The sequence below is a fragment of the Diadema antillarum genome, unplaced genomic scaffold (assembly GCF_040938485.1).
Source record: "Diadema antillarum isolate AM-2024a unplaced genomic scaffold, OU_Dant_1.0 scf00000020, whole genome shotgun sequence".
In the NCBI taxonomy this organism is placed as follows: Eukaryota; Metazoa; Echinodermata; class Echinoidea; order Diadematoida; family Diadematidae; genus Diadema; species Diadema antillarum.
The window spans coordinates 1,264,053-1,282,752 of NW_027270909.1; the positions used below are offsets into that span (position 1 = coordinate 1,264,053).

Here is an 18,700-nt window from a genome sequence, read left to right on the forward strand (position 1 = left end):
ACGCTTCCACACAGATACACTCTCTCCTTACATCATGAATATGTTCACATTAAATTCAAATATACACACTCATAACACACGGAGCTGCAATAAAATTCATCAATGGAAATTTCCTAGTACGAAATTAAAACAAACTCTTCGTCATACAGGACCAGTTTTTTGGAATGCAATTATTAACCCAGATAATTATAATAAGCAACATAATAATTTATTTAAGAAGCAGTATAAAAGACATCTTTTATCTTTTTATTAAGATTGCATTGATGTATCTAATAATTCTTTCTATGTTCATTTCGTTTTTTGTTTTTTGTTTTGTTTTTTTGTGTCTGATGTTCTTTTGTGTATCTTCTGTATAAAACTGATTTATGATTTTTGAAAACAACTTTGATTCCAATTCTACACGATTTGTAACAACGGTGTATGCGCGCCTACAGGCCTTATTGGCTTTTTATGTGTACACCATTTTCCATTTTACTTGTTGCCTTTTGTATTCTGGAACAATTATTCATGACTGTAATTCTGATGTTGTTGTTGTGGTTTCTTTTACATGTCATTGTTGTTTATGTTCATCTGTAACACCGAATGCTTCATGTTGTTTTTATTGTGATTGAAATGGAAATAAACGAATTGAATTGAATTAAATGTCAACTTTTTCTTTTCTTTTCTTTGTGATGATGGAAATAAATAAACTATTGAATTGAATTGAATTGAGTGGATCGAGCCAACGAATGCCCACTTTAAATTTGGAGACGCTCACATTCGATGCTTGATGTCGTTAGTTGAAGCCCCTGTAACATTTTGCCGCATAAAATATAGGTCCAACGTACTTAAATACATGAAACGGGTGATATTTTGCTCACCCGTTGTACAAATTGCCAAACCGGTGGATAAACTGCAGAGTTTCCGTTTTAGAGGAGCGTAAATGGGTCGAACAAAACGAAATAACAACGCACTCAGACTGAGTGTACAGGACAGTGGAACGCGAGCAAACGCATAAGGAACGAATATGATCCGCATGCCCACAGGACACAGCGCACGAGGAACAAATGTGTGAAGCATGAGACGGACATCGAACGTCAGAGAGCCATGAGTTTGTTGTGATGTACACAGTCGCTCCATCCGCTCCACCTCTTGCCGCAACGGACTCTACAGGAGGCCTAGCGGATGGAAACTCGTGGAAAACGACAAAGTACAGTACAGATACAGGAGAACATATCCGTATTTCCATTTTTGGCGAGGAAAGAAAAAAACTTTCTTCATGCATACAATTTTCTGGCCACACAAACGGAAATCGTATTGGTCATGATTGTTATATCTTTACATTATGGTTACACGACATTTGCTCTTGCGACAACGACTCTAGTTTTATCTTCTCAAAGAACTTAGGGTTAGGGTTAAGGCCGTGTCGCACCTTTCCGGGCAAGCTACGCGGGCTTGTGGCGAGGAGGTAGTTTCCAGCACGTAGAAGATTTTCAGTGGGCGAACAAGAATGTTTGCAATTTTCATTCATGCCTTGTCATACCGTATCTGGGGAAGTTTTGCGGCTTGACTTGCGGGGAAACAAATTTTCTCCCCGGAGCTCTCCGCAGTTGGTCCGCACCTGACAGTATCTAGCGCGTATCTCGCCTGTAGTTGCCCGGAGATGCTCACGCAAGTCCGATTTAACGCAACCAAGTTTTGAGCATGACCAAAACTTTTTCCGGGTGAGTCGTGGGAATGCCCGGAGAGGTCCACGCAGAACGCCAGTAGGAGGCCCTTAGCGGCAGCACTTCCCAGGCAACTCCCACGCAGGTACTTTGCAGTCCCGTATGCAGCCAAGATAATGAAATTCTGTGGGATTTCAGCCATTCCATCAGAGGAATTCCTTCGCTGAGGTGTCAGCCCCCACGCGACTGGTACAAAGGTCAGACAGTATACTCGCAAGTATAATTTAAGTAGAACGCGTCCAGCAAGTAAGACACACGCGCTGACTCGCTCAAATCCTTTTCCGCCCTCAGGAATGTCCGGTATGCTAGAAAATCCCTACACGTAACAAGCCCGGGTAGCTTGCCCGGAAAGGTGTTACAGGGCCTAAACACGGTTGCGGGTAAAAAAATATGCGTGCGCACCTCCGGGCGACTACGGTTGAGATACGTGCTAGGTACTGTCATGTGCGGATCATCTACGGGGACCTCCGGGTAGTAAAAATTGTTCTTTGCAACAGTAACAGCGATCGTCGTTTAGATTTACGTGTTAACCTATGGGAATTTGCCCTTCGTCGCAAAACCACTCAGGGAGAAACTGTACTGTCATCAACAGTAAATTTTCCTAACTGGGAACTCAAGTGCGCCGGATGCTATATTCCCCTCGTTTTTATGACGCAAATCCCATAGGCGTTTGCCAAAGCGAGAAATATGGAAAACTTGGTCCTCTTCCCCCTGCTGCCGCGTAACCCCGCGCGTACAAGACGTAGGGAATACAATTTCGAAGAACTACAGCTCAGATGCCTGATACGGGTAGTGATATATTAAAGGGTGCGTACAGTTCTACTTGAGGTGAGGATTTAGCTTTTATACGTTTTGCGAGATATTCAGAAACCACTCTATGAGATGTCAAAGAGCATGCGATTCTCAGAGGTATCAAAAGTTTATTTGATGAAAATCGGTTTTGAAATGGCTGAGATATCCAAAAACAAGGTGAAACAAAGAGGTCCTAATAAAAGGTGTGGCCTGTCTCCTTTTATCATTATCACTTTTTTTTTAATATCTCAGCCATTTGAAAATCAATTTTCATCAAATAAACATTAAATCCTTCGTAAAATTACATGCTCTCTCATATTTCATTCGAGGTTTCTCATTATCTCACTTAGGAATGTTGAAAACATGAATCCCCACCTCAACCAGTACTGTACAGACCCTTTAATATCATCTTAACGTAAACAACATACAATAATAAAACCAGAAGTAGGCCTACGTCATTATAAATGGCGTAAAAAACCACACACACACACACACACACACACACACACACACAATTGCTGTCAATCATCTCTCCCTAAACCCTCCACCACCCCCTCCAAAAAAGGAATGCCAGTACATCAATTTTAGCGCAATTCCTCTTCCTTTAATCTTCCCTCCTCCATTGTCTTCCTCAAATATTAACACTTATAATGTATGTTACACGGGTCTGTATGTAATAACAATGTCAGAATTAATTGATGGCTACATTAGTATGTTTTCCAGTCTAAACCGAGATGATTTGATGTCGGGGACTAAAATTTCAGTATAAGGCAGGGTATAGTTTTGATTGAGATGGGGATTCCGGTTTTAACTTTTTTTTTGCCTCATACTTGGAAACCATTGATACATATCTGTTGATGAAAAATTAATATGACTCGGAGCAGTAAAGCAAGCTGCCAAACAGGTCCTTGGAGCTCGTATTTTGGACTTATTTCTCCCTACTCGGAAGACTGACAATACCATGACTTGGTGACACAAGACCTGTTGGTGCCTGGAGAACCTGCTGTGGTGATTTTTATTAATTACATTTTATCCTGTTGTTGCTAAATTCTTGCCAAAATCTGTCCGCCGATATCGTCAGTTTCCTCAGCAACTCTTCTTAGCCCCATTCACCCAATTTCATGCTGCAATTGAGTGTCACGAGCTAACTTGCCACTACACTACAGCTGCCCGAGGTGTCATTCCACTCAATCCTGAACAGACTACCCACCTGTGCAAGTCTCTCTGCCTTTGTTCTCTGGAATAGCTCAGCCTGTGAACAGCATGCCAACAACTACAACGAAGAATCTCATCAAGGATGCGCTCAGGGATGAAGAGGTGCTGACAGCGATCAAAGAGGCAGTAGCACAGGTGATGGAATCCAAATTCCAGCACCTCATTGAAAGCGTGGAAAAACAAGAGGGAATGATCTTTGATCTTGAGCAAAAGGTCAAAGCTGTTCAAGAGGAAGCTCCCACACTGAAGTCCAACGCAGAAAAAGATCATCAGCTGATTAGGAGTCTCCAATCCCAGCTCAACCAACAGGAGCAGTACTCCCGCAAGAATTGCGTGAGGTTTTTTGGAGTGCAGGAAACCAGCGAGGAAAACACAGATGCAGTTGTATGTCGCATTGGCAAACAACAGATCGATGTGGACCTGAAATCTGAGGATATCGATCGCAGTCATCGCGATCGCGATGCCCAACCAACGCCAGGAAAAGCAAGACCAAGAGCTATCATAGTGAAACTGACGTCCTACAAGCATCGCAAGCAGCTGTTGAGAAATCGGAGGAAGCTCAAGGGTTCGGGTATGAGCATTTGTGAAGACCTCACAGACCTCAGCCGGAGGCTCCTTCAAGATGCCTTTCTTGCCAGCAAAAAAAAAAGAGACAGCAACATTCTCGCTGCATGGTCTTTTGATGGAAGAATCGGCCATATCGTGTTTTCTGTCAGTGGTGACACCAAGGAGGTTCGAGAGGTGGAGTTACAACTGACTATGATTATTCAATCAGCTGTCAGTTTTCTATGGATGGACAAAAGAATTCCACAGGTGCATTTGTGCCTTTGATGTTCGATGCTTGAAGCCGTTATCTTTCTGAGCAATCTGAAGATTCATTTTTAACGCTAACATATCGGGTATATGCTGCTCGTTTATATATGAAATGCAATGAAATTTCACCTAATGATAAAGTATATCAAACAAAAGTCAATTCCGTTCGAAAATATGTGCAAAAGTGTAAATCTGAGCTGTATTTTGAGAAAGTGTTTGAAATTTTACCCTCATGGAAAGCTGGTTTTCACTTTTCTCCTTATTTCCGCAAAATGAAACTAATATGGTATCATCTTTAAGTATACAGTCAGTCCGCAGCGTGAGCGAAAACGCACGTATTTATTCAAGTCGTACGCACGGCTGAGCGGTGCTTGCATACGTAATGAGCAGATACATGGTCATGAATACATCCGTGTAGAACGAGTATTTCTTGTCAGTTTTCGACACTTTTAATATCGACTGAAAGAGAAAACATTAGCAAATATGCTCATGATCAAAATCAAACGGAAAAGAAGAATATAGAATATCAAAATCTCTCTCGAATTCGGTATTGTATTCAAAAATATTCCTTCACGTTTGACGCCAAAAAACTAACCTGAAATCTTTCATGCCCCTCTAAAATATGGTGAAGACTATGTCCGCTAAAGTATATAGTATCACAATAAGGGCAAGTTTTCTCATCTTAATTTCAATACGGGTCAGGAACTAGCAAAATTCAGAGACATGTCTAGCGTCGAGTTTAAAAAGATTATCCTCGCGTTCGCACCGGAATTCTGGGTCTGTGATTGGTCGAAATTTGTCGCAAGACGCGGCGTGTCGCATCGCGTAGTATCCATTGGCTGCTGACTCAATGCTGTGAGTTCAAAAACTATGTATCGGATAGAAGTGTCATTGATATGAGTAATAGCTGCATAGTGTACAATTGAGTTGGAGGTAATTTGAAAATGAAGCCTATATTAGTTTCATGAAATCCATGATTTTTTTAAATGTTAGGTTCCAGATTGTGATCGAATTTTCACTCTCTATACAAAACTTGAACTTTACACAGAAACCAATGATGTGTATGTGAGTGTGCACTTACAATGACCCTGAACAATGGACCTGGCTACCACCTGTCCCGAGCTCTGCTGCAAGGCACATGAATGCTTTATCAATTATTCATGTGGATTGCCCTGAGCACTGCTAGTCTGAATTCTTGACACAGGGTGAAATGCATGCACATGAAAGAAGTAAGCACATGTTTCCATGTGCTTGCACACACCACATTTCAGAATGAACAAAGACTAGCTGCGATAGTGGAATTCCTCATGAAGCATTCCAATCCTGGTCATTGTCCACGACCATTGTCTGGGTATCAACAACACACTCCACGCGTGTTCATTCACTTCCCCACTTCCGGTAAGAAAACATAATTGGCCTTGTTTTCAACAGCAAAATTCACAACCTTAAAAATGGTGCCCCTCTTCGTTTTTTAATTGATCATACTCGCTCAAGTTTCACGATTGTGAAATCGAAGAAATTACGGAGATCTATTTTCAATACCAGACAGGAACTAGCAAAACATCAAACTATGATCTAAAGGCTTCTTGAACACTGGCAAAATAATCGTTTACTTTGATGCTAAAATGGACTACTATATTGAGATAAAAAATAGGGAAATTAGGTATCAAATTAATGAGCATAATCAGCTCTATAACCTACCCAACCATCCTGGGTCAAACAATGCACTGCGAAAGCTATGAAAGCTGTTGTTGCGACCTCTGCAAAAACTCTCGCAAGGTATCGCGAAATTTCGTCAGTCTCAAGGGCACAAACTGCGCAAACGTCATTCTGAATAAAATTGTCGTTCGTGCCTCATTATCGCACGCGCTGCGGACTGACTGTATAGTTCTTTATAAATTAATATGTCAGAATAGCGTACAATCACGTACATTCGAGTAATTTTGATATCTATTTCAGCAATATTTGAGCAATTTCTATTCGTGCACCCCGTGCCTTTACCATTGTCTACCGCCCATCGTTTGTAAGTAGGGATAGCGAAAAGTAATTACCATCACAAAGACATATCTTCCTTGGAAAGTGGCTGGTGATTATGCAATCAGACACGAGTCAATTGTCTTCGCATCTGAGCGGCAGATCCACTTTGACAAAGTGGATCTGCCCGGAATGGTGTGACACGGCCTTAAGGAACGCCACGCAGTGAACACGGACTGGTGACAAATTCCACGATTAGTTGATAATTGGACGCCAGCTGAGAGTTTCCTACTCTGATTCGTTTATGATGGATAGGAGCCATTCTGAAAGTGGCAGAGTGGTCTTGAAGAGAAGGGAAAAGTGGGGTTAATGTAATAAACAGGTTAATTACGATTTATTTAGTTCGGAAATGGCCTGCATATGGTGAATAAATTCAACGACAGAGAGTTTGGTCGAGAGTTTCTGTTATAACTCGTCTAAAGGGCCTATAATAATATCGCAGAATCTGTCACCGCCTATTGACCGATTCGGGTTCGTTGAGGGCAGCAGACATTTTAAGGCACAGGGCGCAGCCATAGTGGGTGTATCAGCCGACCCCCCCCCCCCTGCTCTCCCCCACCCCCGGGCAACATGTTTATCACGCACTTGTAACAAAGGTTCGCGCACTAGCAAGCATTCGCGCACTCAGTACGAGACGCCTATTGGCTAAAGCAGTTTTTCATTCTGCGCGCGTGCTAATGTAGGGGAGAGGGGTGGGGGAGTGCGGAGGGGGGGTCGGCTGATACACCCACTATGGCTGCGCCCATGCCAAAAATACACATAGCGCGTCACAGAATCGGTCAATAGGAACGCAACGCAGTGAGCAAGGGCTGGTGACAAATTCCACGATTAGCTATACTAATCGTGGAATTTGTCACCGCATATGGGATTTGGACGCCAGTTAACACGGGCTGGTGACAAATTCCACGATCAGTATATAGAGAGTTTCCTAGTGAGATTCGTATATTATGTTGGATAGGAGACATTCTGAAAGTGGCAGAGTGGTCTTGAAGAGAAGGGAAAAGTGGGGTTGATGGAATAAACAGGTTAATTACGCTTTATTTAGTAGGAAAGTAATGGTGACAAATTCCACGATCAGTATATCCAGTTTCCTTGAGCAGCATACACTAAATAAATCGTGGAGTGTGATGTGATTTGTCTATGTTGGATAGCATAACTATCTGAAAGTACAGACTAGTACATGTACTTATGGGATTGACGGAATGAACAGATTAACAACGATTTATTTAGTATGAAAGTGGTGGTGACAAATTCCGTCAGTATGTATAGAGGCACTTTGCCTTTAAAACAGATAAATAAGTATCATGTGGTGAAGTTCTCAACATGCTTGACGTTCTTCGCATCATTAGTTATTCATAAATAAAATTCAGAGATGCGCTGGAGTGCAATTCAAATGGTTTCTTTGACTCCCTTCGAAGAGCTAATATGAACGTCTTTTCATCTTTCAATACGTTGGGCATTTGTTGGCAAGTGTCTGTCGAGTAACCACGTAAATTACAATGACATCAAGAAACCGGGACATCTACATTTTGAGGACTGACATTCAAGATATTATTGGTAATGCGAGCCGATGGCCACGGAAAATTAGAAGGTACTTCTGGACGAAAAATATTACACATTGGCAGCGGTGTTTGGTGGCAGCCCTCGTCTTCATGAATGGACTGAATCCTGAGGTATTTATGGAGTGGGCTGATCTGCTTGGAATCTGTAGAGATCGAGCAGCCACATGTCATTTCGAGTTTTATTCTGACTGTTTGAAAATGGAAGAGCATACAAATTATACGCATGGAACGTTACAACCAGACGCTACGAGTTTTTAAACGGTGACCTCAAATATTTTTAGGTCTTCTGGTCTTCTCAGGTAAGAAACGGTTCTTTTCTCTTTAATTTTCGTTTCATAATCATGAATGCCAATGATTAGAATTAGGGTGCGGTCTGCATATGACGCCACCACTGCGCCACGTAGCTGGAAAGTGACTGTTGCCATTCGTACTCGCGGATCCGTTTGGAGAACACGGGGTATTCATCATGTCTTGGAAGACCAAGGTTGAGAGCGTCTACACTCTGCATTTCGGCCATTTTCGGAATCCATTTTCTTTTCATTTTTTGTTATCACAAGAGGATGCTGTCTTGTACAAGTGGTTGGAGCAGAACGGCCTTATTGCGGCAAATTTCTTCTGCGAAAAATGTGGGAGGCCATGCAAAGTGGTAAGCGCCAAGAGCAGAAAGAGAAAGAAAATTTGGAGGTGTAGGGGGTCTGCCACGTGGAAGCACGAGACAAATTACAGCTCTCACAAATTTTCGATTTTTGAAGGAGTTCATTTCGACGTTCGGGAATTATTGGTGTTTGTTCGAGAATGGCTTCTAGGGTCATCACTTCATCGATGCGTCATACAGTCCGGCATGGACTATAAAGAATCGGCAGTGGATTGGGTGAACTTCTGGAGGGATCACTGTAGGAAGTTTGTGCACGATCTGTACTATGAGAAGGATGAGAAGCTAAGGGGAGAAGTAGAAATAGATGAAAGTCTTTTCGGGAGGCGAACGAAGTACCATCGTGGAGACTTTCGCGGATTGAAGATGTGGATATTTGGGATGGTGGAGAGTTCTTCCAATTGTCTGATTCTATATCCTGTCGACAGGAGGGATGAAGCCACTCACGTACCTCTCATCGAGAGACATGTAGAAAAGAGGTCGACGATATACTCCGATGGATGACAAGCTTACAGCAGCCTAAACTGTCGCGGTTACCATCACTTCACAGTTGAGCACAAACATACTTTCGTTCAGCGGTACAGGAATACTTCTACCGGCGCAGAGAAAGTGGTCCACACAAATACAATTCGAAGGCTCGTGGAAAATCTCAAAGGACCACTTTCGCCGCATCAATGGGTGCAAAATAACCACATTTGAAAGCCATCTGTGTGAAGTTATCTGGCGGAACAGAGTTGTGGTCAATCGCAACGATGTCATATCAGCGTTCTTCGATCTCGTTCGTGACCACTACTCTCTGCGAAGAAAGCCAAACTTGGAGACGAGGGTGCCGCTTTTTGACAGTTGGAATGTCACGAAAGGCGAGAAAGTGACGAGAGAAGAAGATGGCACTCCTGTCGAGACTTCTGTCCAGTCTGATGTGACGGTTAAATCTACCTCGCCTTCGCCGCCGTCAGTGAGTTCAGACGAAGCTGGCCCATCAACTTCCAGGCCTACAGCTCACGCACGAGATTTTACCCCTACGCTAGCATCCGACCCAGTAGCTAAAAGGGTCCACTTTCCACCTGCCTCAAGCTCTACCACCTGGACAGTGAAAGGAAAAAACGGAAAAAACAATAGCAAGGGTAACGGCAAGAAAATGCGCCCAACTACATCTAGCGCCAGTAGACTTCGACTTCCCGAGGATTACTTTGTCCTTCCCGCTAAAAAAGGAAGCAAAACGTCGGAGAAAAAGGAAAATCCTTACTCAAAATCCAACTTCGTCTTAACCTGGTCTTCATCTGATAGCGATTTCCAATAGGGCCTAACTCATTAACTTGGATCACGGAAACAACAAACTACGTAGCAATTGTCAAATTTACAAGGATCCAACTCAGAGTCGTTTATCCGTTCGTCTATTACTCCTACTGTATTGATTATGTAAATATCCGGCCTTCAAAGGAAAAATCTTGATTGCTTTCCAGAAAATTTAGAAAAGGATCGACGCACATTTGAAGAGAGAATGCGGTATGCCGGTAAGTTTCAGCAAATTTTTCGTAGACATACTGTAGATCTACATCTTAATATAAATAAGATGGCAAATCAGGGATACTGAATAAAACACAATTCTTAATTCTACTCACAAAGACAAACCGCAGATGGTTACTACGTTGCATCTGTAGTGGCCGTTGCATCATGGGAAATAACACAAGTTTGCATTTGTTTGTAATTGTAGGTTATGATTGGATACAAGGCTGCATACCTGTTTATGTTTATTTTCTGCATAAAACTGAAATATTAGGCCAATATTAGGCCTACTAGCCAAAAAGCTCTGCCAAACCTCGGAAAAAGGAAAATTAATCATCTTTGAGCTTACCCGGTCCTGGTTGATATGGGCCCGATGTTTCACGTTCGCTTACATCAATTACAATATATCGGACTAGCCACACAACGGTAAATAGCGAAAAACCACAGCTTCGTTAATGTAAGCATCTCGGTAGTGCACTCCTCCACTATAATGCTACCCAGTTCAGCGTAGACGGATCACGTCACAATCCACGACTTCTTTAGTAGAAAAATTCGACAGAAACTTCTTTTTCCGCCACTGTACATTTACCACATTACAGTCTTCCTCGAACAATCGTTGAGTGTTGTTCTGATTGCCGAGTTGCAAATCAATCACGTGAAAACATGAGTACACGTGGACGCAAAATTTTTGAACAGGTGCAAGTGAAAAGCAGGGAGGTGGAATCGGGGGATTTATTTTCCCACCTCCCTGTAAAAAGCATCCCGACTAAAACAAGAGCTAACCAATGATGAGTTGTTAGCTATGCGCTTGCTAAGCTGTGCGAAAAGGAAGTCTAGTCAATCGACGGAGATGGAGTTACAGTACTTGGTGATGCTATCGTGTTTAATGGCAATCAGTCATAATATTGGCTATTTTTGGCACGTTATATACTTCATATTTTTATATAATTTAATTTCCAATATTGCCTTGATATTCATTAACTATTTCAAACTTTTTATGATATATATAATTTTTTTGAAAAAAAAAAACCCCAACAATATTATTATGAGATCGCGCGTGTGACGAAATAGCGAAAAGAACCAGGGAAACACACAGTCAAACGCGGTCGTGGGTCGCTGCGACCTCCAGCGATTAACTACGATTGTGCGAGTCACTCTCTCGCAGAATACGCGAGATGTCAAAGGCGAAATTGTCCTGCCGTGGAAATTTGTCACTGGTGACAAATTTCACGATAATGCCGAAGAATCCTGGTCTCTGTCAAAACAACTGGAGGAAGGACGATGCGAAAGCAGATCCACAACACGAATGATCTGGATAGATTGTAACTAAGTATACTGTACACAGGTAAATTCTTTTAATTTGTACATACATTCCGTCACCACACTAGATTTTTTAGTATATCGTTGCAATATATTTTTTGAATTCTCCAGGCATCACCCGTGCAATAAATCTTGGGCTTTTTTACATTCTTAGTTCTTTTATCATTTTATGCTATGCTCTGTTTGTCACGTAATGTCTTTTAACTCTGTACATGTATGTGTTACTTGTGACCGGCAAATTGATTTTAACCTGAATGACAGTAATGGGCAGTGCTCAGCTTGTTATGGTAACTTAAGCCAGCACACTCGAAATAGATACTTTGAACACAATTCTAATTACTATCTTCCAGTGCAATTTGATAATTCTTTGAAAAATTTAGATATGGACAACTATTTATCGATCTGTCATTTTAACTGCAGAAGTATAAAGAAGAATTTTAATAACATGGACACATTTTTACAAAATTCTAGGCACCAATTTTCACTCATTGCTGGAACAGAAACCTGACTAAGGACACAAGAAAGTTCATTTTGCGTTTTAACCAGTTACACATTTGTAGATAATAGACGTGATAAACGTGGTGGAGGAGTTAGTTTTTATACATGTCAAGATTTGAAATTTAAGAGGTCAGATTTTGAATTATTTGATGATAACATTGAAACGGTTTGTATTGAGATATATTGTCAGAGTGAAAACACTATAGTCACTGTTGTATATTGGCCACCTGCTGCATCTATTTCCCAGTTTCTGCATACCATAGAATTACCTTTTCACAAGATTATGAGGGGGAAAAAAAGATGTTATGTGGTCGGAGATTTTAATGTAAATTTGTTGTCATCTGTGTCGACTGTTGACGCTTTCATGCTTTTTCTCCGGTAATTTCAAAAACCACAAGAATAAGAACACAGTCATCAACACTTCTAGATGATATTTTTGTTAGTAATCTCGAGAGTATTGTCATAGCCGGGATATTTACATGTGATGTTAGTGATCGTTTACCAAGATTTACTACCGAGTATTATAAGATGTAACTATAACAGCAACATTGAAGGGAATAGATCTAGACGTGTTTTTGATGACTCTTCTATAGTACAGAATTTCTGTAATATGCTTTATACTTGTAACTAGGAGTACGTTGTCAATATGCATAATGTAGATGATCAATTTGAAGCCTTTCTTGCCAAATATCTCCTGTTCTATAATAAGTGTTTTCCATTACAAACGTGCGTGCACAGAGTAAAAAGGAATGACAAACCATGGTTTGATAGCACTCTTAGAAAAATGTGTAAAAAGATGTATTTGTTTTATCGTTTACAGTATAGGAATTTAGTTAATAAGGAAATATGTAAAAGGAAGCGTGAATATTATTACAGGAAATTTAGTTGTTTGCATGGGAATTTAAAGAAAACATGGTCTCTTATTAATGATGTAATGAATAAAAAAGGCAGAATAATCATATTGAATCATTGCAAGTCAATGACCATTTTATCGACTCCGCAGAGTCTCTAGCAACACATTTATATGAGTATTTTTGTGCAATAGGAAGAAATATTGTATCAGAGGGTGTCTAAATTCATCTGCTTCTGTTTATACTTACCTGCGCAATACTTATAGCCAATCTATGTTTCTAAGCCTATCACTATATCTGAAATGCTAAATATTGTAAATGATTAGAAAGTAATTAAGAGTAAAGGTGATGACGACATTCACGTCAATGTATTCAAGAAATTAATATGTTTTTTAATGGAACCCCTTTGTGCAATATTAAATTCATCTCAGGAAAGTGGGATACTGTATTCCTACGACAACTTAAAGTAGCAAAAGTAATCCCAGTTTTTAAGAAGGGGGACAAACACGAGCTACAAAATTATAAGCCAATATCATTGTCAGTTTTTACTAAATTGTTTGAAAAATTAGTCTATGCTCGATTGATATCATTTATTGACAGCAATGATATTTTGTATCATCAGCGGTTTGGGTTTAGACATGGTTATTCTCCGTATGTGGCGCTACTTAAATTGATCGAAAGAATATAAAATACATTTGAAAATTATGAATTTTTAGTCGGAATATTTTTAGATTTAACAAAAGCATTTGATTGTATAGATCATAGAATACTTATGAAATTGGAATATTATGGAATAAGAGGAAATGTTTTGAATTAGTTTAAAGGTTATTTATCAAATTGCACACAATTGCAAATGATACAAAATCAGAATTGTGCCGTGTGAATGCAGGCGTTCCACAAGGTTCTGTACCGAGTCATCTTCTCTTTTTATATTTGTTAATGATTTGCAGTTTGTAAGCCCTAATTTGTAATCTAAACTTTTATGTTATTTGCAGATGATACAAACCTATTTTTCTCAGGCCGGGAGGTGCACGAAGTTAACAATATGATTAATTCAGAAATGCAGAAAGTGTATTCTTGGTTTACTGCAAATCGTGTGGTATTAAATATTGATAAAACATGTTATACGGTATTTAAGACAAAGAATAAGGAAATAGAGGAAGATCTTTCACAAATATATATAGGTAACGTCAAAATCAAGCAGGTCAATAGAGTAAAATGCTTTGGTGCTACAATTGACGAGGGTTTAACATGGAAAGGTCATTTTGATGATATTAACACCTTGTAGCAAAATAAGTACAATTGCTGGTGTCATGAATTATCTGAAACATATATTTCCTTTAAAGATTCTTTTCACCATGTGCCATACAATCATTTCCCCACATTTAACGTATTGTGCAATAACATGGAGTCATAGTTCGTTATATTTATTGAATCGTGTTTTAATGTTACAAAAGCGTGCAATAAGAATACTCTGTAATGTAAATCCGTTTGCACACACTGCAGTACTGTTTAAAAAATTGAAAATTTTGAAAATTGATCATATTGTGCTATTACAAGTGGCTACATTTATGTTTCCATACTTTAAAGGTGTCTTACCTGTCACGTTCCGTAACTCGTTTATATCAAATAGTGCAATCCATGCCTACAACACTAGACGTGTCAATGAGGTATGTTTACCTTTTTACAGATATAAGTTCTCAAAGATTATAATTAGATACACTGGAGCAAAATGCTGGAATGAGTTACAAACTGTTATCAAAATGGAGTCCAACACTGTCATCTTTTAAACGTAAATACAAAATGTTTGTAATCCACAGTGCAATTGAGCAATTATTGTAATAATTTTGCCACTTTCCCCTTTTTTTATTGTTGTGATGTTTCTTTGTTGTTTTTGTTCCTTAATGTATATTTGATGTAAATTGCGTCCTATTCATTGTTTGTAAAGGAGTCGGCCTCGATAGGCTTCATACGGCCTTTACTGATCCCTCACGTGCTATGTTTGTATGTATTTTTCTCTTCTGAGATGAACGTGATGTTTTCTTTTTAGCATGTGAAATAAATTTGAATTTGAATTTATATAAAGAAAAAAGAGCATATACATTCTAAGAGAAATCGAAAGTCTATTTGAAGAAAATCAATTGCAAGTATGGCTGAGATATTCAAATAACAATCTAGAACATAAAGGTCCTTGTAAAACCATATAAAGACCACGTTGTTTATGGATATCTCAGCCATTCCTAAACTGATTTTCATCAAATAAACTTTACATTTTTTTTTGGTATCTTACTGTCAATAACTTAGAACCGAAAAATAAGACTGATAGATAAATTTGTTTATTTTCAATTTGCATAGAGGTATTAGTGCTTCTCGGAGTTTCTCCTGCTTTGTTTTTCGTGTAGACACGTTGAACGTTAATTCATGGAGTAAAAACAAAGTCACTTTGAAATATTTCTTGTTATCACAATAACGTCAAATCCGTACTTACATACAAGATCTTTCATGGGACTTTTCCAACGTGCTTTTCATTTTACGTGTGCTCTCATTTCATGCATATAGAACGTTTCTTTAAAGGCATAATTTACCATTTGCAGACGAAACAAAAACCTAGCTATACTTCTTCAAAACAGTTCTAAAATGTGAGTTAGGGATAGAAACAACCACTGTAAAAAATGTAATCAGTATACTTTATGTTGAGTATTGTTAAATATACAAAATGTGAACAATAGTTATAGTAAAAAAAAAGTTTCAAGACTAAACCGCCTACAGTTATGGTTTATTGAGAAAATCAGTGATACCTCCTTATATTTTAGGCTTTATTGGAAAATTTTTACATAGTAGGATGCTTTGTGATACAACTGATCTACACATATGCATCAAATGTGATATCTCAACATTTTTCTTTTAAATCACTGCTGGCAATGTTGTATTGTACCTTTTAATACGACTTTAGATGAGATTTATGAAATTTTTTCGCGGCATTTCATAAAGGCCTAGATAGGAGCATAAACAGCTACCAGTACATTGTTGTTTAATGTATATGCTCGATTGTGCGATGCGTGATAGGGAGGCTTGTTGTTTTGCAACAAAGCGAAAATCAATGTGAATGACCGTTTATTTCGAGAAGTAGAACTCTGTCCTCGTATTAATTTCACTTGACAAGGCTTTGCAGACAAGGAAGTTTTCGGTAGTCCTTATAATTGAATCTTACATGGTACACTGCAAACGAATTTAAACAAAAATGCAAAGAGAACAAAACAATAACATAGTCAAGAGCAGAGTATACCTAAACACAATGAAAATTAACTTTGCTCCTCTTAATTTGGACTGCGGGACAGCATCTCGTCAAAATATCTCAATCTGCATGCTTATGGTTAGAATCTTTAGCATGAGAAATAGATATCCCGCTTCCTATCCAGTTAGCTACTGTTTACGAAATAAGCACAGAGAATCTATTTGAAATCGATGGTCAATAGTATGCTTGATCCAAAAAGACAATCATATTGCCACAAGCATTGCATAATTTCCTGGCCTTACTTGTGTGCAAAGTGAAAAAAAAAACATGCAGGTTCACAATTCATACGTTTCTAATAATGAAGGTTTAAATGTCATTTTAGAATAACAAATCTAAAATTATTTTCCATCAAAAAGTGTATTTCATATTCGAACCAACCTACAACATATCAAACTCGAATTTACTGTTGGGAAATTAGCCATCGGGATAACAACCCAATATGGACTATACCCAGTCGGGGATTTGTGCAACAAATCTGAATTAACGACGCATGTCCTATTTTCGGATATACGAACTCCCAAATGCATGACTGTGTGTGTGTGTGCGTTAAATAACGAACCTTCGGTATAATGAGCATCAGCTAATACCAAAATGCGCAGTAATATGGAGAACATTAGTTCACATTTGATAAGCAAATCCAACTGACAGCAATTTTCGTCAAGTAAAGTCAATGGCAAGTATACTTTAAATGTTTGTAAACGGGAATGAAACTTTGCAAAGGACTTTTGGGGCATTACACTGATAACTAACGTATGACTAAGGAGGGCAGTTTCATGTGCTCTCCTCCAAACGCAATGTTCGGAAGGAATCCTAACCCGTGAGCAGTCACGGATGGATTGGGTGTCATATAATTCTTTACCACGCACAGTGAAGGTATAAATTCATATATGAAGACGACAATTGAAGACTATCCAAGTCTTTCCTTCCAAGTAATGTATGAAACCCGGCGATGACGTAAAGACAATGCGATATCCTAGAGATGATAGTAATGATGATAATAACAACAATAATAATGAATACTTGACGAATTTGACTGTAAACAACTCGAATAACATTTACCAATAATTTTAAGGGAAAGGCAAAAATGAACAATTCCATCAATCCCTTGGGCCCCATCCCAAATTAGTATAGCATGATGCGAGATCGGCTTATTAAAACACAGGCGATGTCATAAAAAAATTACACTCTTGCCTTTAAGAAGTTAATTATATGAATGCAATGTGACTTCCTACTACTGAAGAACCCGGAAGATGCCTGACTTTTTGATCTTTTAGGTCACCATTCGCGAGTTCCATAATGACCAGGTGTTTATCCCTGTCACCCTATTGGTAAAGTGGATTTGAACATGTGCGTTTATGAAAATGTGCTTCATAAATATATTATCTTTATCATTTATTATCATTTATATTATTATTATAGTAGTAGTAGAAGAAGTAGTACTCAAAAGTATCATCACTATTGTCATCATTATTATCATTATTGTTATTATTACTATTAATATTATTATTAATAGTAGTAGAAGTAGTAGTAATAGTATTATTATCATTATTGCGATGTGTTCATCCCACGAGAACGAAACCCACAAGTCATACGGCCCATGAGTTCGACACTAGGCAAATATGGCCCATGAGCCAGACACTACGCTAGCAAGGCCCACGAGTTCGACACTTGATAAGCATAAGCGACCCAGGAGTTTCAAATTTCATCACTGGGCTTAATTTGTCGGACTCATGGGCCTTGTTTGGCTAGTGTCTAACTCATGGGCCTCGTGGGCCAAACTCCGTGATATCCAATACCTGTGAATCTGAGAAGCACATCAGTGAAATCCATTCCATCAGTATTAATCTTGACAACATCTTGATTCCGGGATCGGCCAAACGTCATTTGATACAAGACGCCTCCTTCGATCCAGTACAATAATCTAATGAAAATAAAGTGATTGCTCATGTATACAGATATTCCTCTCCTAACGACTTAATATCAAAATGGAAAATCAGCAAAGAAACTTGAAGTCCACAGGGACTCGAATCCAAGATCTACGAATTTGCTGGATCGGTGCTCTTATTCACAGAGCTATATGGCTATGGAAAGCCCTAGTGTGGTGTTTCATTTTATTTTATTTCATTTCATTTATTTCATTTCATTTTATTTTATTTATTTCCATCATTCGACAAGATAAATGATACATATAACGTAACATACAAATCAAAACAACGATGACTCCAAATACTGATACATGCACTTTACAAATCAGCAAAAATTACACAATATATGTAATGATGAAAACGGAATGTACTGGGAAAGCCTTTATAATTATGGCTTGTAAGACTGTACATACCTAATAGTGTAAAGAAACAAACTGGAACCGAAAAATAAATTGAAATAGTCAAAATAAACAAAAATCACACAAAATTTCAAACCAATACTTTCACACAGAACATCAGTATTGACTTAGA

The 18,700-nt window shown here is 38.9% G+C and overlaps 1 pseudogene; it reads left to right on the forward strand.

The window, feature by feature from the left end:
* Positions 1-8,588: 8,588 nt before the first annotated feature.
* On the forward strand, positions 8,589-10,074 carry LOC139729401 (uncharacterized; annotated as a pseudogene).
* The last annotated feature ends 8,626 nt before the right edge of the window (positions 10,075-18,700 follow it).